General features: G+C 42.8%; 1 pseudogene; it reads right to left on the bottom strand.

Moving 5' to 3' along the window:
• Nucleotides 1-533: 533 nt before the first annotated feature.
• The window catches only part of LOC101596849, a 38570-nt pseudogene continuing 16346 nt past the window's right edge, over nt 534-22757 (bottom strand).

Genomic DNA, 22757 nt, shown 5'->3' with positions numbered 1-22757 from the left:
CTGATTCTTACTATTGTTTACCTTCAATTCCAACTGATCCAAGTTAAAAACTGGACATGAGAGAAAGTATGCCATGTTTTTTCTTTCTGACCCTATATGCCACGTGGAGTGATTCTTTCCAAGTCCATTGATTTTATGAGAATTTCATGATCTCATTTTCCTTACTGCTGAGTAGAATATCAACGTTAAATAATACATTTTTTAAGCCACAAAATGTTAATAGGGGCAGAGGGGGGAAAGGACATAAAATGTGTATTCTATGAAGTTATAGTAAGAAATTGAACAAATCTAAATTTTAAAAAATAGAAATCTGGGCTGGCGATATGGCTCAGTAGTTAAAGCACTTGCTTGCAAAGCTTGTATGTCTGGCACCCATGTAAAGCCAGATGCAAAAGTAATGCATTCTTTTGGAGTTCCTTTACAGTGGCAAGAGACCCTGGTGTGCCCATAATCTCTCTTTTTAACACTCTCCCTCCCTCTCCACCCCCCCAAAAAAACTCACAGAAATCTAGGTGTTGTGGGCAGGTATGACCTCAAATTTCCATTGCCAGGAATACACTATCACAAAGATTATCCTCATAACACTAAGATTACAGGGAAAAAAATTTAAAAAAAGAAACATGTTGTGGGAAGAGTTAAGTACTTGCTTACTTATGAGGGCAAACCTGTCAGCAAAATAGATCTACAATCAAAAATGCTAAATACCAGAATGCCTGGGCTAATATATGTCAACCCTTGAAATAAATCAAGGTAGTTTATTAGGGAAGAATTAAGATTCCATGGTATCAACTAAACCTGTCCAAAGACACTAACCCACCACTCCAGCACATATTTACAGTTATGCTTTGTTTGGTCTTAATGACCTTTGTAACTGATACTATTAGTAATCATATACATTCTTATCTTAAAGCACTTACATTCATCCTTAGAGGGAAAGATAGATGAACATAATAAAGCGATCCTAGGAAAAAATGTCATTATTAGAAAAACATAAGAATGAAGAAAGTATTAAATATTATTAAATTAGTAAGCCAGCAATCCTCTTAAGGTGAAGGAAAAAATTAGTATTTTCTCTTTTTTTTTTTTTTTTCCCCCAGTTGCAGTGTCTTACTTAATCTGTGGCAATCTGTGGCAGACCTAGAACTCACTTTATGGCCAGAAATGGCTTCAGTCTCTTGGTGATGTCTCCTACCTAGCCAGCCACGGGCTGAGATTAAAGTTGTAACTATGCCTGGCAATCAGTGTCCTTCAATAATAACTGTAAATGGAAATCATCTTCAATTTCCACTGCACACTTGAAAACTGGAGTTTTTTTTTTTTTTTTTTTAAGACAGGGTCTCATTGCAGCCTGGGCTGACCTGGAACTTACTCTGTTGGGCAGGCTGACCCTGAACTCATGGTGATCCTCTTTTCTCAGCTTCTCAGGTGCCAGGATTAAAAGACTGAGCCATGAGCTTGGTGTGGTGGTGCATGCCTTTAATCCCAGCACTCGGGAGGCAGAGATAGGGGATTGCTGTGAGTTCGAGGCCACCCTGAGACTCCATAGTGAATTCCAGGTCAGCCTGGGCTAGAGTGAGACCCTATCTTGAAAAACCAAAAAAAAAAAAAAAAAGACTGAGCCATCACACTTGGCACAAATTGTTTGCTTTTCTTTTTAAATACTTACAGGGCCTGGGAAATGGCATAGAAGATAAAAGTGCTTGTTGTGAATGTATTAGGCCCCAGTTCACCCTGAGGTCCCTGATACCCAAGTAAATAGCCATGTGTGGCCAAACATGCCTGTAACCCCAGTACTGTGCAGGACTGGTGAATCACTAGGCCTTCACCACTACACCCTGTTTTATGTGGTACTAGGGATTGAACCCAGGGCCCATGAATACTAAGGAAGCATTCTGATAACTGAGCTATATCTTTAGCCTTCATTACCTTTTTTAATTTCCTCTTCTTTCTTTTCTTCCTTCTTTCTCTGTCTCTCTTTTTTAAGAGGGAGATGTATGTGTGCATGATGCTGTGGTACATGTATAATAGTGAATGTCTGGTGTATACTCATATGTGTTTAAATGTTGCCCCTCACTTTTTTTTGCTCATCTATATGTTTCCTTGAGATGGAGTCTTGCTGAACCCAAAGGTACCTTTTTTTTTCAGTAAGAATGGCTGATCAGCAAGCCCCCCAAAATTCTCCATTTTCTGGATCCCAACAAGACTGAGGTTCTAGGCTTATGTGCCAAGTTCCGCTGTTCATGTGAGTGCTATGGAATTGAACTTTGGCAGTCTGAGGCCCTCATGCTTACACAGTAAGTATTCTTGTCTGCTATGCCATCTCCCCAGCCCTCTCCATCAATACCTTTTCTATATATGATAGTTAACATCAGAAGCAATGTTTACAGTAACCTCAAGAAAAGTAAACCACCTGGGAACACTCCTAACCCTAGACATGAATGGGCTGTACAATAAAACTATAAAACATTGACAAAAACAATTGAGAAAGAGAATAAAATAAGAAAAGAAGTCCTAAAATGGGCATGGTAGCTCATGTCTTTAATCCTAGCAGTTGGGAAGATGAGGAAAGAAGACACAGAATTCAAGGTCAACCTGGGCTAGAATGAGACCCTGCCTGAATGATGACAACAACATAAAACCTTCTAATTTTCTTTGATCAATGGAATTAATAGGGTGGAAATGGCTTTTTTTTTCCACAGAGAAAACCAGTTTTATTGACAAAATATTGTTGCCAGAACCTCTAGAACATAAATGCAATGGTACCATATGTTTATAATTTAGTAATTTGAGGGAGTAGTACATTTGGGGAATGATCTCTTCTGCTTATAAAGCAGAAAAGTCCTCTATCTTCTTCCATCAAGTGATGTGTATTGCGTAATGCTTAATAGCTTGCCACAGGCTCAGTTGCCCTGGATTAGTAGCCTGAATAAAACTGTCGGTATTATGTTCTCCCATAGTCCCACAGTAGGGAACCCCTCTTAGGAAACTGACAGCGCACCAAGCTCAATTGAGAAATGTCTCTTTCCCAAAGCCCCTTGCTGCTGAACTGGCCTATCTTTGTTTTGCCTTTGAGAATCTCACACCAATCCCTAGCAGGTCTGCAATTCTTTCACCCCTTGTTCCGCAACTCCTACCCCCAGCGAGGTCGTACCTCCAAGTCCAGATTTTCAAATATAGCTCGAGCCTGTGGTCTTCTGAACCTTTTTCGTGGGTTTGGAATCTTCAGACTCTTCAGATGCACTGCTCTCTAGGCTTCTTCGGACTCTTGGGCCACTCCATAGCTAAACACATGATCCACACGGATAGTTCGTCCCTTGATCTTGATCCCATTCAAATTGTCAACGGCCAGAATTGTGCTCCTTTGGTCTTCATAGCACAGGAAACAAAATCCTTTGGATTTCCCAGTCTTCTTGTCTCGCACAAGGTTGATGTTAACGATCTCCCCATATTGTGAGAACACACAGGTGACGTCCCCTTCAGTCAGTTCACAGGGGAGCCCTCCCAGAAAGATCCAGGCGCTGTCCTTGTACTCCGAGTGCCACGACACCTTGTCCGCCACCCCGAGTCGAACCTCTCGGAAATGGCTTTTTTTTAAGTCTAATTTAACTTTTTTTTTTTTATTATTTTAGAGAGAGTTTGTGAGAGAAGCAGAGAGAGAGAGGGCCTCAGCTACTACAATTGACCTCCAGACGCTTGTGCCACCTGGTGGGCATGTATGACCTTGCACTTGCCTCACCCTTGTGCATCCAGCTTAAGTCACATCTGGAGAGTTGAATATGGGTCATTAGGCTTCCAAGGCAAGTGCCTTAACTGTTAAGCCATCTCCCCAGCCATATTTTTTCTTTAAATGAAAAGCATCTATACATTCAGCACAATCTGTAGGAAACATACTTTATATTTTGTTAATTTTATTCATGTATATAATGTATTTTGATCATATCACTTCCATTAGCCTCATTCCTTCTTCTGAACTTCTGCTCAACTAGTTTCCATCCTTCTGTCATGTATGTTCTGTGGTACATTGAAGTTAATTAGGATTGCTTGCATGAGCATGAGTGATTGGTTGTTTACTGAAGCATGGGGAGCACACCAGTGACAAAACCACTACAAAAATAAATTCACTTCTTCCAGCAACCACGCAGGGGTTTGGGGATTCTTGAACCCTTCCCTTGCCCATGATTGAATGTTGCTAACCACAGCTGCTTGAGTTCATTAGTGGCATACCATGGCTTGTCCATAACATAGTGTTTCACAGGCTCGTCCCTCTCCTCTGCCTCTCAAATCCTTTCCACACCCTGTCCTCATGAGGTGCACAACTCAAATATATTTAAAACCAAAAGAATAAACCCAATTGATCAAAGAAAAATAAACAGAGGTCATTCATGTGAAGATATAAAAAGCTGTTCAACATGTTTCCCCACTAGGAAAATACAATGCAAATTACATTCGTTTCTAGTCTCATTTAAGATAGAATGAGTCTTCAGGAAAACAAGATGCAAGTTGCTCTTGAGGATGGGGGGAGTAAACCTTCTACACTGTCAGTTTAAATAATGTACTCTCCTCTATGATAATCACTACCTAGTTGTTTTCATAAATGACCTTATAACTATGGCATGATGGAGTTGTAAATACAGTGTAAACAGAACATTTTCTATTTAAATAACAGGATTTTAAAGGGCACTGATATTCTCCAGGCCAAAGGCATTGACCTTTTATAAAAAAAGTAAAGACATACATAAACGTGAAAGATTATTATGCCATAAGGAAAATCAGATCATGTTGTTTGCAAGATCAGTGTGATGGAAATAGAGCTCATTATGTTCATTGGAATAAATCAGACTCACCATGGCAAATATCACATGTTTTGTCTCATAAACAGATTATAGATTAAACACTCAACCAGGAAATTAAAAGTAAGGGGAGTTAGGAAGAGAACTGAACCCATTGGAAGCAGAATTCCAGGAAGAATGTAAGTATGAGGATTACCAGATTATATTCTATATGCAACAAAAGATATCATATTGTACAATTAGGAGCCCTTTAAAAGTTTGCTTAATATTAATATTCTTAGCTTTGTAAAGAAAAAATTTCCATGTAATTTCAGAAGAAAATTTTCTTCTGTATTTCATTTCCAATTAGATTATTAAAAAAAAAAACATTCTAAGAGGTAAGGGAGAAGTGTAAAATATAAGGTGGATTAAAGGAAGATATTGCAGGAAGACATCTTCTAGTTTGGGAAGATAAATGGAATACTGGTCCTTGCATATGCCAGACTAGCTCTATACCACTCAATTGTACCCTTTTGCTTGTGTTTATTTTGAAACATGCTCCTACTAAATTGCCCTTGTATGTATGTGCTCTGTTGACCAGGATACTTTGAAATATTTGATCCTTCCTCTTGCCTCAGACTCCTCAATAGCTGGAATGAGAAGGGCTACTGTTACACCTAGTTTGGAGATGAGATATGAACATAAGTCTAGGCCCCTTCCCCTGTTTTACTGTCACAGGCCACTGAGGGGGACATTCAGAGAGACACACAAGAGAAGGGAAGAGAGTGAGGCCTCTGTACACAGAGGAATCCCACATACCAACCAAGTTAACCTAACACTTAGATGGGGACCCAGCTGGCTAGAAGTATTTTCAGGTCAGAGCTCCAAATTAGAGTTTAGGGTCTCAGATAGAGGATAACAAGCATACAAAGACAGGGCTAGGGAGATGAAAAGGAACAGGTGGCTGGAGTTAGAGGCTTGTATGTATAAATACAAGTGGGTGGGAAGCAGAGGCATGAGGATTGTGCAAGCTAGAGGCCAGCTTAGGGTGCATGATGAATTTCTAGATAGTCTTGAACACAAATTCAGGTCTTGGGGAAAACAATCCAAATAGGAGTGGTCATGGGTTGTTGGGATAGATTAATAGAAACACAGGGACAAAACAGAGAACCAGGGGATCCATGCTTGTCTCCTGGGCAGGTTGAAGATTCAGTCAATATTCACTACCCCTCTGAAACTTACCCTGTGACTCAGTAGCCAGTACTCAACCACAGAAGTGTCCCTGTCCCCCAGAAAATCCAAGAAAGCCCAGAATTTCTTGGTCACACCCAGGATGGGGGTAGGATGCTGCTTCTGCCTACCCCCTGCTCTTGTGTTCATGTCTCCCAATCAGCTGGGCTTTCCCTCCTGTGTCATGCCTTCTGCAGGGCAAGAAGTGAAATGGGGAAGCAGATGGAATCACTTCCCACTCTGGGGTTTTGCCGTGGTACCTAACTATGTTCCACTGCTCTGTGTCTTGCTATCCCTGTTTCTACTTCAGGATCTCTGCACCTGTCTTCATATCTTGCTTTGTGCATATTGGATTATCTGGGCATCACCTTATGCTTCAAAAGTTCTGGCTGGGTGGGATGCAGGGAGCCCTCAAGGAGAGATATTGATTCCAGCTACCCCTCCCCATTCATGCCTACACCTGCTTCTGGGAGGCATGTGCAAGAGGCAAAGATGGAAAAAGACAGAAAGAACAGATAAGTTTCCACAAAGGAAATGGAACTGGCCTTCATGGTGCGGGCCAGATGCTGGGAATACTGAGGAAGAAAGGTCATAAGTTCAAAATAAGCTTATGCTACTGATGAAGACCCTATCTTAAAGAAGAAAGTAAGAGTCAAAACATAATGAAACAAAAACTGCACTGATAAAGAGACTCTGTGGCAAAGACCAGTATGTTCAAAGTCCTAGGTGACACCCCTAGGAATGCCTCACCCAACAAAGAGGAAACAGCAGAGGATTCCAACCCAGTGTTTCAAAAAAATGCCTTCTTAGAAAGAGGTGGTGAGATCAAGGAAAAATGGGTGAGTGATAGCAGAGACAAAGGGGGGGTGATGTTCACAGGCATGAATTTGCATAGAGACAGTCACAGAGATTCAGACAGACCGTCACAGACATAAACCCTAAGACACACACAGAGGAGAGAGTTTTGTGTGGGATGTTTGGGAGTTGCACATTCCAGAAACCCCTGGGGTGAGTAGGGGACACTGGGGACTGGAAACCAGGTGGTTATCATCATCCCAACTGACAAGTCCTTTCAGTTTAGCTGGTGGCAGGACCTGTGAAAGCATCATTCAAAGCCAGCCTTGCCTCAAGATTTCCATGTCCCAAGGTCCTGTGGATGATGGGTCCATGGATCTATACACCCCACCAAAGAGAAGATGTATCTGTGCCCTCTAGACACCACTGACCTTTGTGGCCCTGTGACCCCTGAACACCTGAGTATCTGCTGCATGAATCCAGGGTCCCCACTCAACCTCACACCATAGTCAAGCCAGAGGTGCTTTACTCTCAGGGTGAGTGTCCTTTTGAGGGTCAGAGCCAAGAGAAGGCAGCCCAAGGTCACCAGAGCCTAGAGAAAGCTCAGGGAAAAATAGATGGTGCTCCAGGTATCTAAGAGATATCATGGAAATTGATGTCCCTGGGACATATATGAGATCACCTATGCCACAGGTTGCAACACTCTTGAAACCAGAAGTAAGGGTCTTAAGAGCTTGTGGGCAGGGGTTCTGAAGGGATAGAGCCCAAGAGCCAGAAGCAATGACAATTGTAGAGCCATGAGCAGTGACCAGTACAGGGTAATCAATATGACAGCATTGCAGTCCGGTTCGCATTGCTGGTAGAAATCACCCAACAAGAGTAGCTTCTGGGAAAAAGAGATTTATTTTGGCTTAAAGGCTCAAGGGGAAGCTCCACGATGGCAGGGGAAAATGATGGCATGAGCAGAGGGTGGACATCACCCTCTGGCCAACATAAGGTGGACACAGCAACAGGAGGGTGTGCCAAACATTGGCATGGGGAAACTGGCTATAAAGCCCATAAGCCCACCTCCAACAATACACTCCCTCCAGGAGGCATTAATTCCCAAATATCCATCAGCTGGGAACCTAGCATTCAGAACACCTAAGTTTATGGGGGACACCTGAATCAAACCACCACAGACAGGAACTAGAATCGCCTAGGAAAGGCAACCTGTAAGGGATTATCTTGATTATGTTTATTGAAGTAGGAAGAAACACCTTCATGGTGGGTGGCCCCATTATAGGGACCTGCACTGGATATAAATCAGAGAGCTGGCCAAACATAAGATTCCTGAATCCCTGCTTTCTGAGTCCAGACACAATGTGACCAGCTCTGCTTCATGTACCTATAACAGTAAGCTGAAGCTAACCCTTCTTTTCCTCTTGAGTTGCTTCTTATCAGGTATGTGGTCACAACAACTTCAAAGGTAACTAAGACACAGCTTCCCTTCTCATCCTTAGGATATAACTGGATACAACACTTAGAATCTAGTGTTTTGTTATTGTTCCCTCCTCCACTTAGTATCACAGGGTGACAGAGTTACAGCAGAATTTTCCAGGCTTCAAGAGAAGATATGCAACATAGCAACAGATCTGAATGATCCTCCTGCCTCAGCTCCCATAAGGAGAGATTAGGAAAGCCCTGTATATTGTTCAGAATCTTGGAGGTTCTGGGGAGGGGAGATCAGGTGTTGCCATTTATACTAGGCTGGCCTCAAATTCAAAACAGTGCTCTTGTCTTAGACTCCTCAATGCTGGAATGGCAGGTATGTACCACTATGACAAGGCACATACTTCATTCTTGCCCCTTCTCCCTCTGGCTGAGTGAAGTAGCATGGTGGGAGCTACCTTTCTCCACATTTGTGGTAAATCCTAGAAGCAGGGACCTTTTGTCCACATTTGTATATGGTGTGCATGCATGTGGCAACCAGAGTTTGTTGTTGGATATACTCAATAGCTCATCTTTGATTCTTTGATACCAGGTCACTCACTAAACCTAGAGCTCAGTGATCTGGCTATATAGCTAGAGAGTGGGCTCTAGGCCTTCCTTGTCTCTGCCTCTGTAGCACTGGGATAAGCACATACCACCATGGCCAGCTATTTACATGTGTTCTGGGGACAGAGACTCAGGGTCTCGAGATTGCATGGCAAACATTTTACCTACTAAACCATTTCCCAACTTTGATTTAAAAATAAGAATAAGGGGAGAAAAGCACAAGATCTCATGTACCCCAGGCTGTCCTGAAACTTAATGTGCTACCTAAAATGATCTTGAATTTCTTATCCTTCTGCCTCCACTTCCCTCATGCTGGGATTACAGGAGTATGCCACAACTCCTGGATTACATGGTGCTGGTGATCAAATCCAGACCTTTGTGCATAGTAGGAAAGCACTCTACAAACTGAGCCACCTCCTCAGCTCTAGAAGCAGGAATCTTCCATGGGAATATATGGTGAATCCCAGGCTGGGACTGGTCTTTCTCAGGACAACCCATAGCCTCCCTGGGAGACAAATATGCCTGCTGGCCAGAACCTTGCTTATTACCCCAGTGGTGCCAAAACACCATCTGGCTATTGAATGTCCTGGGTGGGAGAATGTGTCAGGCTCCTAGGGGCTGTTTCATACTGGATCTCAGGAGGAAGTTGTCACTATATTCCAGACAAGCTAAGGGGCAAGGAAGGGTACTGTGGAGTCAATAATACCAGATCCTGGTAAGGCTTGGAACAGACTCAATTCTATCTCAGAGGCCTGCATCTTTACCTAGGAGGGTGAAGATGCTGCCTAGAGATCCACTCAGTGGTACTAGACCCTTAGCTGGAGCTGGGAAACAAGTCAGAACCATACCCAAACACAAGCCCACTACAATATCAAGCTACCATCAATCATGGGGTATAAGAGGGCCTACACCTATCAAACTGTCTATCAAAAAAGTGTTATCTCAATTTTCTGGGTGCTAACTTACTCTCCGTTGGAGAATCTGCTTCTCTTTTCCAGATAGATGCAGATCCTAAGAAGAGAGCTGCCCCAACATACCTCAAAAGGGGCCCAACTGAAACTAAGGACAACTGGCGAAATAAGCAAGGGTGATGTTTTCCTGTGAACCGGATACCAGTACAAAGGGGAAGGAGATCAATGCAGAGAAAAATCAACTCCTACCAAATCAGAGAGCCAAAGCCTCAGAGGCCCCCAACACCTCAGCACTGAAGCAGACCAAAAATGAACCCAACATGGCTCAGGGAAATCTTGCGGAAGAGGGGGCGGAAAGAATGTCAGAGTTACATGTTGGGTCATGATTTGCAGAGACATTTATCATACTAATAACTGGGGGCTAACTCTACAATGCACAACCCATTTTCATTAACAAGGAGGGTCTAATGGGAGGGGGTAGATCACAGATGAGCCTAAATAATGGTACCAAACTGCCTGTATTCACTGAAATGAAAACTAATAAATTAAATTAAAAAAAAAAGTCACCCCAACCCTTAGTCACTCATCTCTTTCCTCAGGCCCTGGCTGCCAACCCTCAGCTCATAGTCTTCTCCACAAGGACCTCACTTGCTCCCTCATATCCTTCCTTCCTACTTTGACCTCTTAGGGCTATCTTCCTTCCATATCCCACTTAGTTCCTCACCAATTCTCAGAGACTGGGGACCATCTGAGGCCCCTTTCAATTTAATGAAGACACAGCCTTCTGTAATCCTGTGATACCTAAGCCACTGCCCTGCCTCCTCATTGTGGCAGTGAATAGAGGAGTCACTCACTTAGGCCCTGTTCTAATACAACACTTCCAGGAGGCTCCAATTCCCAAATTGCCACCAGCTAAGAACCTAGCATTCAGAACACATAAGTTTATGGGGGACACCTGAATTCAACCACCATATTCTGCTACTAGCACCCAGAAACTGATAACCACACATAATGTAACATGCAATGCACTCAGTCCAACTTTAAAATTAGTCCCCATAGTTTTTATCAATCCCAATGCTATTCAACCATCCCCATAGTTCAAGTTTTTTAAATGAGCTGTAATACCAAACCAAAAAGACAAAACAAAACAACATAATGGCACAGAATAAATATTCACACTACAAAAGTTGACACTGGGCATACCAAAGAAAGATTGAACCAATACAAGATTTAAAACAAGCACAGCAAATAGAAAATTCTGTAACTCCAAGTCATATGACTCTAGTCAGTGACAAGTCTCCAAGTCTGGATAATTCTAACCAGTAATGAATCTCTAGAGTCCCAATTCTACTCCTCCAGCTAGGCTATGCACAGTCCTGGAAAACTTTATCTGGTGCTGGCAGCTCTCCTTGGCAGCCATCCCATATTTCTGGCATCTTCATGGGGTCTCCACTGCAACCCACTGTTCACCCTCATGGCTTCATCAGGCCCACATGCAGGCAATCCAACAAACCTGCTTCACACTGCCATGCCTATTTCCAAAATATAAAACCATGCTGAAAATTCAATAACCTCTCTTTCATGTGGTTGTTATGTTCCATAGTGCCAGGTGGGCTGCCAATTTATTAATTCAGGGAGGAATAAAGTTGACTTTGAAGAACAGCAAATTCCTGCAGCATTCAGGCCCCTTACTTCAAAAGAGTTCACACTCTTTTTACTGTCCCAATGCAGATTAGCTGGCCCAATGTCAATGGTTGTAATCTCTCAAACAATTGAAGCTGAATGGGCAGCAGTTTCAGCACAAAGATTTCATTTCTTTCTCTACCATATCCTTCTTCTCAAAGCACTCCATTTCTACACAAAGTAATCCTGCACAAGTTCTGAGGACATGGACATGACAAAAATCCTCTCACACAAACTACCTTAGCAATCCAGAGTTAGCCTTTTCTTTCCCTCATGAGCCAAACCTCATAGTTCATAGTTCTTACAACATTCATGTCTTTAAACTCTGAGCAGAATAGTCCATCAGGCTATATTTACAGCACTGCAAGGAGTCTCTTAGGCCAAAGTTTCAAATCCTTCCACATTCTTCTTTCAAATCAGTCCCATAAGGCCAAAAGCCACACAGTCAGGTTTCTAGCAAAATGGCCCCACTCCTCTGGTACCAGTTTTACTGTTATAGTTAGCTTTGAGTTGCTTGCAGAAAAAAAAAAAAAAAAAAAAACAAGAGAAGCTTATGAGTGGAGAGGATTTATTTTGGCTTACAGACTTGAGGGGAAGCTCCATGATGGCAGGGGGAAATGATGGCATGAACAGAGTGTGGATTTCACCACAGGGCCAATGTCAGGTGGACAACAGCAACAGGAGAGTGTGCCAAACACTGGCAAGGGGAAGCTGGCTATAACACCCATAATCCTGCCCCCAACAATGCATCACCTCCAGGAGGCTCCATTTCCCAAATTGCCACCAGCTGGGGACCTAGCATCCAGAACACATGAGTTTATGGGGAGCATATGAATCAAACCACCACAGGCTGAAGCTTCCCTTCCTGTACAGTGAGCCAAGATTTACTCAACTGGGTTTCAGACACCCATAGAGGAGACTGGTTGCATTAAAATAGCCCATGCCTCTTTAGACTATTCCTTCTTCTTGCATTGCTAAGGCCCCACCATACTGGCCACCAGGGGAGGAACATCACCTCATTCTCCAGAGGAAAAATCTCAGTCTCAATAAAGACTGGTTTTTTAGGTCCCACAAGGTGCCTTGAAATGGAAGCCAGCACCCTGTACATGATAGGTGTCCTGTCACAAAATACGATCCACTTGGCTTTTGTTTTTGGTGCATTTTGGCCCAGTTTGGCCAGAAAATCATCCTGTAGACCACACTGGTCTGCAACTTGCAATTCTTTCTTCTGCTATAGTCTCCTAAGTAACTGTGATTACAGGTCTGCACCCTATCGCCTGCTTGTAAATAAGGTTTGGACTCAGGTATAGGCCCCTCCTGTCTTTCACTTTAACAGGCTCTAAGGGGAACATCCAACAACAGAGGGAAGAAGTGGAAATAAGTGAAGCATCTGTGCACAGCTGCTACTGGAATCTGGAATTCTGTATCCATTGATCATCATTCACCCAAGTGGGATGCAGCCATACAAAATTTTCCCCTGACAAGGGCTCCACACCAAATCTCAGAATCTCATAGATAGGTATGGCAAGACCAAAAGAACACAAAAACTCTGGGGACTGAGGTCAGATTACTGCAAGCTTGAGGAGAGCATGGGCTATATAGTGAGGTTTTAGCCAGTCTTGGGTACAGAATGAGACTGCTGAATGGGAAAAGCAGGGTGGGGAAAGCAAAGACGTATGGAGTGACAGATCTGTAGACATAGAAACACCCTAACAGAACCAGCTGGAGGCATGCAGGAGACCAAAGTAGAGCCTTAGAGGCAGAAGGGTAGTTAAATCCTGGGCTCCTTACACATGCAAGTCCATGCCCCAAGCTATTCTCTTTACTCTCACAATGGCATGAAGCCAGTCCTGGTGGTATAGACCTGTAATACAAACAATTTTGAGTATCAAGAAGAAAGGATCTCAAGTTCAAGGCCAGCATGGACAGCAAAATGACAACTTGGCTGTAACAAAATTATTAACAACAAAGAGTTTAGGGGACTTGGCTCATGACAGAAGACTTCTCTAACATGCACTAATTCCTAGGTCCCATTCATGGTACTTACCCCCACCCCAAAATACCCAGGGGTTTGGTTCAGAGAGGGGAAGAAGTGCCTAACCAACATTATCCAAAATGGAAGTGGAAATTAGGATTGCAACCCATGACATATAGTCCACAGTGACCCAAGGAAATTACTCCTGAGGATGAAATGGTGAGAGACTCCTAGACACTACATACAGAAAGATGGGATTGTTACAGCAGACATAAGGGGGTGTGATGTGCACAAGTTCAGATCCAATCAATGAAAAAGAATCACAGAGATACAGAGACATATAAACAGAGATACATAGCAAGAGACAGACATTGCTAGAGCTGTGGTGTTGGGGGTATAACTCAGCCTTTGCTCATGGTTTCAGAAAACCACTGGGGAAGATAGGTAAGGCCTTAGGGAGGAATAGAGGTATATCAGTCACCACTCCAGCTGAAAAAGTAGTTCATCCTGCGGTAAGGACCCTTGCAAAACCACATTGCCAAGCTGCCATGAACAGGCCACCCCATGACATGATTCTCAATGACAAGGTGACTAATGAGGGTCCCATTGCAATGGGAGTCATGGTACCAATGCAACATATGCAGATATGTCCAGTTACTTGTCTTATGAATTTAAAGAAATTAAATACATAGCCCAGAGGGTAAAGTTTAGAGAGATTAACTACTGGATTAAGAGAAGAGCTGGGCATGTTGGACACACCTTTAATCCTAGTGTTGCAGAAATTCTCTGGAAAGATAGCTTCACTGCTAATATGACTGAAAGAAGAGTAGTTTATTCACTTGGAGACCAAAAAGTCAAAAGAAGCTTTCACCTTGTGCTGAGATTTTATTTTTATTTTTATTTCATAGGTTTTTTTTTTTTTTCTTTTTGTTTTTTTGAAGTAGGGTCTCACTCTAGCCCAGGCTGATCTGGAATTCCCTATGTAGTCCCAGGGTGACCTTGAACTCACAGTGATCCTCCTACCTCTGCCTCCTAACTGCTGTGTTGGGCTCTGAAAGGCCCAGGCGTGAGGCCTGGTGAACTTCCTGAGGCTAGCTAAAGTTTGGCAACCTGTCTCTGGCCAGCTGGGACTCAGCAAGACACCTAATGGCTTCTGGCCTGCTACTTCCAGGTGGCAATTGTAATTACCATTTCAATAGTTAAAGTTTACTATTGGCCCTTGCCTCTTCCCCCATCCTAAAATCCCTGCCTTTGTCCCCAACATGATATAGGCAACTGCTCAGAGTAATAAAGTGAGTTTTTTCTGTGAGTTCCTGCATCGAAAAGACTCCCGACTCAGTGTGGTTTTTCTCTGGTGGCCAGGAGAGGTCTGGGTCGTCCAATGCTCATTATCCCCTCAACCCATAGGGAGGAACCAGCAGGCCTGGTTCTTCTCTTGGCACTACCTACCTGACCAGGAAGGAGCCCCGCATCTGGCACCCAACATGGGGCTCTGGGACCCCAGCAGTGAGAGGCAGTCATTGAGGAGGTAATCGGTGTGTACGGGTGAGTGTACCCTCATGAGTTATGAGGCAGTCTTCATATTTAGTGCACTAAACTTTGCTTCTATAACCAGTACTTACTTGTCGACATCTCTTCATTCCCTTTCTCTTCCCCTTCACCTTCAGTTTGCTGGCGGCTTTTGTATTTCTAAAGGCTTGTGCTTCCCTCTCTCTCTTTTTCTCTCTCTCTGCTTGGGCCTGTGAAGGCAGGCCAGCTTTTTCTGCCATTATGGAACTTCTGCTAGATCTGTAAGCTTCAATAAATATTCCTTCCTCCATATGTGGTATGGAAGTTTATCTCAGCAAACCTAAGACTGTCTAATGAGCTGAGATAAACCTGACCATGTGGATGTTAATCTTTTAGAATCTTTGCTTTAAAGAAATAGACATGGGGGCTGGAGAGATGGCTTAGCGGTTAAGCGCTTGCCTGTGAAGCCTAAGGACCCCGGTTCGAGACTCGGTTCCCCAGGTCCCACGTTAGCCAGATGCACAAGGGGGTGCACACGTCTGGAGTTCGTTTGCAGTGGCTAGAAGCCCTGGCTTGCCCATTCTCACTCTCTCCCTCTATCTGTCTTTTTCTCTGTGTCTGTCACTCTCAAATAAATAAATAATGAACAAAAAATATTAAAAAAAAAAAAAAAAGAAATAGACATGGACTTGATGCCTACAACTGAAGGTGTCTTCTGGAGTGGTAAGCCAAATTTTATGGACTATTCAGATAAAAGTTTAAAAATTCTAAGTACAGACAGCATTAAACTTCAAAGCTTAGCTTATAAGCTTTCTAAGAGGAAAGAAATACTACAGGGAACTTTGTTGGAATGGGGCTACTGGCATAAGGGCTGGCTATGTCCTGCTGCCCAGGCCCAAAGAGTTTAATCAGGGTTAACTTTGTAATAGACTGATATAATTAGCTAGAGATATTGGATTAAAAAATTTAAGATTTGGTTTTTTTTTTGTTTTGGTTTTTCGAGATAGGATTTCATTCTAGCCCAGGCTGACCTGGAATTCCCTATGGAGCCTCAGAGTGGCCTAAAACTCATGGTAATCCTCCTACCCCCTCCTCCCGAGTGCTGGGATTAAAGGCGTACACAACTACGCCTGGCTGAGACTTAAGATTTTAAGCTAGAGCCGGGCATGGTAGCACATTCCTTTAATCCCAGCACTTGGGAGGCAGAGGTAGGAGGATGACTACAGAGTTAATTCCAGGTCAGCCTGGACCAGAGTGAGACCCTACCTCAAAAAACAAAAGAAAAAAAAAAAGATTTTAAGCTAAAAAACCTCAAGCAAGTTAAAATTACAAACTCTAAGACTAATTTTAGGTTATGATGGTTCAGTTTACATTGTTTTAGTCTCTCCTTGCTATTCCTTATACCAGTTAAAAATGTTTACTCTGTGCCTTTATATGTTAAAAGTGTTTAACTTGTTTAATTTTACAGATCTTAATATCTTAAATTGATCAAGACTGTGGGGACCTTTAAAATTAAACTGAGTGCAATTTATAATATATTATAGTTATAAATCTATTGGGAGCCAGGGACGTAATTTAGTAATTTAAATAGATGGTCCCCCTCTTGGCAGCTTGTGCCCGACCCTGCCCTACTGGAAAATGGTAGGCAATCCACCTCCCAGGAGACGGCCACGTGGCCCCCTTGGACTGATCCTGGTGGGGACAGGGGAAAAGTCCACCCTCTCATGGTGACTGGACTTACTGACCTTTTCCTGTGCCTACTGGGCATCGGCACATGCCGGGGGAAAAAAAAAAAACTAACATGCCATTAGTCATATACTTCAGTGTTTCGCCACTCTCAGGCTGCCTAATCAAATTAAAACAGATAATGGCCCCTGCTTCCTAAGCAAGGCCTTTGTAGATTTTCTCCAGACCTGGAAAACCCACAGGCATTCCATACAACCCCTGGGGCCAGGCTATCATTAAAAGATATAGTCAAACTCTCAAGTCTCAATTACAAAAACAAAAGGGGGAATCCTTACCCCCACACAACCAACTAAAAAAGCCCTTATTTACCTTAAATTTTTAAATTTTTCTAACAATTTATAATGTGTGATAGTTATAAATCTATTGGGCTCCAGGGGCAGAATGTGATAATTCAAATAAATGGCCCCCAATATATTCAATTGTTTATCTTAAGGTGTGATGGTGGGTTTCAGATTTCAACCTAAAGATATACAAAGTGTGCCTAACAGGAGTTCCTAAAGTGTGCTGTGGCTTTAGGCTTTAGGCTTATACTTTTAATGTCTAACTATCCTTCATACTCACAGTAGTTCCTGAGAAAGTTCAAACTGTGCCTCCTTTTAAGATCTTGGGCTTGATCCTTACCATAGATATAGTTTCACCTGTTAGATGTTTTATATACTAGAATTAAAAGTTAAAACTCATTTGGAGTGTCATGTAGATTTTCAATGGGTTTGTGTTACTTCTAAAAAAATATAATAACAACTAACAGAGTTGGGAAAATACATTTAAGAGATATTTGGCACAACGATAATATTTCCTTAGATCTGATTCAGTTACATTCAGAGATTTTGTCTTTACAAAATAATCATCTTACTTTTGATGCAGCTAAAGCTGCTGATGACTTAATATCTACTTTTAAGTCTGCCTTGCCTGGATGGAATTCTCTCACTTCTTGGATAGGAAGCTTTGCTGCTACAGGTGTTTGTCTTTTACTCATTCTGTGTCTGCTGCCCATACTCATTAAATGCCTTTTAAGATCCTTTATGGATATCCGTACAAAAATACATGGGATATAGCTACAGACCTGACCCCGGCTTCCTGGGACATTATCTTAAAGCCCCTGAAGAGGCTGGTAGTCAAAGATGGGTAAGATTCTCTCGAGTTAGGTCAACCTAAGACAGGGTATGAATGATGGAATTCATGTACCAATGATGGGTAAGGCCTAAATATCATAGAGAACAACCTAAGACAGACACAGTCTTTCTGCACCAAGGCCTGGAAGGGCCTGGTTCATAAAACATAATAAATAAAAAAGGGGAAATTGTTGGGAGCCATTTTGGCTGGACTTGTATCCATAGCTCTCGGCTTTCCACAGCAACACTTTAGCAAAACTATAGCAAGGCTTTAGCAAAACTATAGCACCTACAGTAAGCAAGATTATGTATATTCAGTGTCAGGAAGCCATTCCAGCAGCAAGACATTAGCACCTACATGTAAGCAAGATTATGTATATTCAGTGTTGGAAGCCATTTGGCTGCCTTAATAGTCTTTTGTACTGAAAAGTAATTAAAATACAAAAACTCTGTAACAGAAAGAAATTTTTTGATAGAAACTTGTGTGAAGCTCATAAAATTTTTGTCCATGGGAAAACTTTATAAAAAGAAAAAGACCCATTTGGGTACCAGTGAGAGACCCAAAATATTTGTCCCAACAAGGGGACACTGACAATCACTTCTCTAAGGAGTGTCCCACCCCTGAGGACTGATCCTAAAATGGTCCTTCACCCTGCTAAACTAAACAACTCCCTCCCTTGTGGAGGATTGCTGGCTTTGCCTCCGATCTGGGCCTCTCCAGCTGCTTACAGGACAATTGCCCATATGACCTTAAAAAACTCCTCAGCCACCTTCTACATCCCCATCCTGCTTTTCCCAGTGTCTCCGCTGGGCATTTGGGCCCTGCCTTCCCCTAATAATTCCAGTACAGATGTGGGATACATTCATCCTTCCTTCTGTATTTTTAACACAACTGAGCCCAGTGCTCAATGCTGCCTGCCTTCTGGAATGGTTTATGTTTGCGGAGGCGAGATGGCCTATAACTTTCTGCCCACCAATTGGATGGGCCTTTGTACCCCAGCCACCTTAATCCCAGATGTAGATATCACTCCTGGAAGCTAGATCTCCTGGCTAAGGTAGTCCTACAAAACAAAAGAGGACTAGACCTACTAACGGCCGAAAAAGGGAAGTGTATGTTTGTTTTTACAGGAAAAATGACGCTTTTACGCCAATAAATCAGGAATCATCCAGGACAAGATTAAGAGACTCCAGAAAGACTGGGAGAGGAGGTGAGGGGACCTCCAGGACAGCCTGCTGCAGATGGGCCTACATGACTTCTTACCTAACCTCCTCCCTCTACCTGGAACCCTCCTTCTCCTCCTCCTTTCCTCACTGTCGGGCCTTGTGTAATTAACAAAATTACACAATTTATTCAACAACGGCTAGAGGCAATAAACCTTCATCAGGTCAAAATACATTACCACAGGCTGGCAACTCAGGAATTAAGTTCCTCAGATGACCCACTGCCACCTCCCCTGCCCTCCATGTGACCAATGACAGGTAAGATCCCCAGAGGGGGACAACCTAAGACAGGGCCATGGTGACTAATGCTCTTACAAAAACAAAAGGGGGTGATGTTGGGCTATGAAAGGCCCAAGCATAAGGCCTAGTGGAACTTCCTGAGCCTAGCTAAAGTTTGGCAACCTGTCTCTGGCCAGCTGGGACTCAGCAAGACACCTAATGGCTTCTGGCCTGCTACTTCCAGGTGGCAATTGTAATTGCCATTTCAATAGTTAAAGTTTACTATTGGCCCTTGCCCCTTCCCCCATCCTAAAATCCCTGCCTTTGTCCCCAACATGATATAGACAACTGCTCAGAGTAATAAAGTGAGTTTTTTCTGTGCGTTCCTGCATCGAAAAGACTCCCGACTCAGTGTGGTTTTTCTCCGGTGGCCAGGAGAGGTCTGGGTTGTCCAACGCTCATCATCCTTCTCAACCCCTAGGGAGGAACCAGCAGGCCTGGTACTTCCCTCGGCACTACCTACCTGACCAGGAAGGAGCCCCACACTGCTGGGATTAAGGGTGTGCATCACCATGTCTGGCTCATTTTATAATTTTCATAGCTAAAGGAAGGGGTAAGTGAACAAACAAGTTGTGGCAATTTGCATATCAATGGTTTCTCTAATCAGGTCACTCTAACAGTGAAATCCATTTTACTTTGATTTAGCCTAAACTGTCTTTACTTCTTATGGTCCCTCTGAGCCTGCTCTAGGAGGTTCTCTCTCAGACTTTTTCATCTGCTGACAAAGATAAGTTTAGCTTCTCAGCAATTAACTCTTACAGTAATTCAGTGAATCAGTTTAACTTTTACCTTACTTTCTACAACATTCCCTCCTCTTTATCTTCATAATACCTTATGATTTTGTATTAATGGCTGGTACTCCTGGCATATTACCTGTATTTTAATTGTTTTCGTACTAGATTGGATGAACCTGGACAGAGGATTTAGAACATAAGGTTTTAACATAAGTCCAAGCATAATTATTATGAGAGGCCCCATTAATGGAGCTAGCCAGTGTCCCCATGTAGTTAATCTAGGGGGCAGACCCAAGGACTGGGATACATCAGCTGTAAGACCTCCAGAGTCCTGGGTAAACCTGACCTTGAGGGCCAAGCAGTGTCAGTTGTTAGAAACGCTGACACTGTTATCACTAAATCTTGTATTTAATTATAAGGAGCAGGAACTGGTTCATGATTATTGTCCTAGAAAATACGGGTAGAAACACAAAATAATTATTATGATAAAATAAGTGAATCATAGTCTACCCATCTGATGGCAATTGGAAATTAAAGTCTCCTGAAGGCAGTGTATTTTTTTGGTGAGGAGGGACTTATGTGTGTTACAGCCAGTTTCACATGCCAATGTTTAGTGCATTCTCCTGTTGCTATTGTCCACCTGACGATAGCCAGGGCATGATGTACACCCACTGCTCATGCCATTGTTTTTCCCTGCCATTATGGAGCTTCCCCTAGAGTCTGTAACTCAAAATGTACCTCTTTTCCCCACAAGATGATCTTGTTTGGGTGATTTTACCAGAAATGCAAACCTGACTGCAACAGTAATTTTAGCACCAAGAGTGGGGTTGCTGCTAGACACCTGACGGTGGCCTTGGCCTTTTGGAACTGATTTTTCAAGAGGAATGTAGAAGGATTTGAAACCTTGGCCTAATAGATGCCTTGTAGTACTGTAAGTACAGCTTGATGGACTACTTTGGTCAGAGATGGAAGACTTGAATGCAGTAAGAACTGTGAGGTTTGGCTTATGAATGTTAGAAAGAGCTTTGCCTGGCCTGGGTTACAAGCAGTTTGTGTGAGAGGCTTGTTGTTGTGCCTATGATCTAAGAAGTTATACAGGGTTGCTTTGTGTAAAAATGACTGGTGTGTGCAGAGGGATATGGCACAGAAAGAAATCTTTAGGCCAAAACTGCTGCCTGTTCAGCTGAAATAATATGAGAGATTACAATCATTGAGATTAGACCAGCTGACCTGCACTGGGGAAATAGGAAGAATGTAGACTCTTTTGAAGGGGCCTGAGTACTCAAGGAGTATCCTGTTCTTCAAAGCCTACTTTATTCCTACCTGGTATTGTGGAGTATAAGAAATGCAGAAAAGAGAGGGTCATTGAGTTTTCAGCATGATCTTGTGTTTTGGAAGTGGCCATGGGAAGTGTGAAGCAGGATTGCCCACATGGAGACCAGATGGAGCCATGAGGATGAAGTATGGATTGCAGTGGAGACCCACTAAAGATTCTGGCCACACTAAGTGATTTCTAAGGAAAGCTTCTGGCCCTGTATGAAGTTTTCCAGGACTATGAGTAGTCTAGCTGGAGGGGAAGAATTGAAATTCCAGAGATTTATGGCTGGTTAGAATTATTGGACTTGGAGACTTTTCACTGACTAGAATTGTTGGACTTGGAACTACAGAGTTTGATGTCTGCCTTATTTGAGTCTTGTATTGGTTCATTATATATATATATATATATATATATATATATATATGTTGCTATGCCCAATGCCATCTTTTGCAGTGTGTTTATTCTGTGCCATTATGGGTTGGGGAGGATTTTTTTTTTTATTATGGCTCAGTGAAAAGACCTTGGATTATGGGGATGTCTGAACATCAGTAGGATTGATAAAAACTATTGGGACTCTTAAAGTCTTACTGAGTGCATTGTATTTTATATCACATATGGATATAGTTCATGGAGCCAGGGACAGAATGTGGTGGTTTGATTAAGGTGTCTCTGATAAATTTAGGTATTCTGAATGCTAGTCTCCCCAGCTGATGGCAATTGGAAATTAAAGCTGCCTGGAGGTGTTGTATTGTTGGGAGTGGACTTATGGGTGTTACAGCCAGTTTCCCCATGCCAGTGTTTGGCACACTCTCCTGTTGCTATGGTCCACCTGATGATGGCCAGGGGGTGATGCCCACCCTCTGCTCATGCCATCATTTTCCTCTGTCATCATGGAGCCATAAAGTCTGTAAGCAAATATAAACCTCCTTTTCCCCCTTGATCTGCTCTTGGTTGGGTGATTTTTACCAGCAATATGAACCTGACTGCAAAAGGAGGGTAGGGCTTGAGGGGAGGGAAGGGGGGATAGTCACAAAACTGAACTCAAATGGAACTGGTAACATAGAAACCTATATCCTGAAAGATAGATGAAAATGTTGAGCCCTCAACAGAACCTTAGGGGGTACACTTGAACCGAAGGGTCCTGGAGAGTGTGAAATGAAGCCTAACTTTAAATTTCTCTTCTTTCTTTTTTTTTTTCTCTCTCTCTCTTTCTTCTTTCTTTTCTCTTGGCACTGGCCTATAACTCCCAGTGCCAAGATGTAGTTGCCACTGACAATGAGCTGTTGATCATAGAGTCCTACAAGGTTTCCCAAAACAAGACAGACTTCTGTCAGAGCACTTAATTACCCACCAGAGGTTAATGGTACAACCCTGATGCTGAAGACAATATATGCTGTTGGCATGGACCTGGATGGAATCTGGAAGAGAGCCAGTCCCC

This window comes from Jaculus jaculus, chromosome 12, assembly GCF_020740685.1.
Source record: "Jaculus jaculus isolate mJacJac1 chromosome 12, mJacJac1.mat.Y.cur, whole genome shotgun sequence".
Lineage (NCBI taxonomy): Eukaryota > Metazoa > Chordata > Mammalia > Rodentia > Dipodidae > Jaculus > Jaculus jaculus.
Note: the sequence above shows the minus strand (reverse complement) of the source record. Positions and strands in the feature narration are given on the sequence as shown.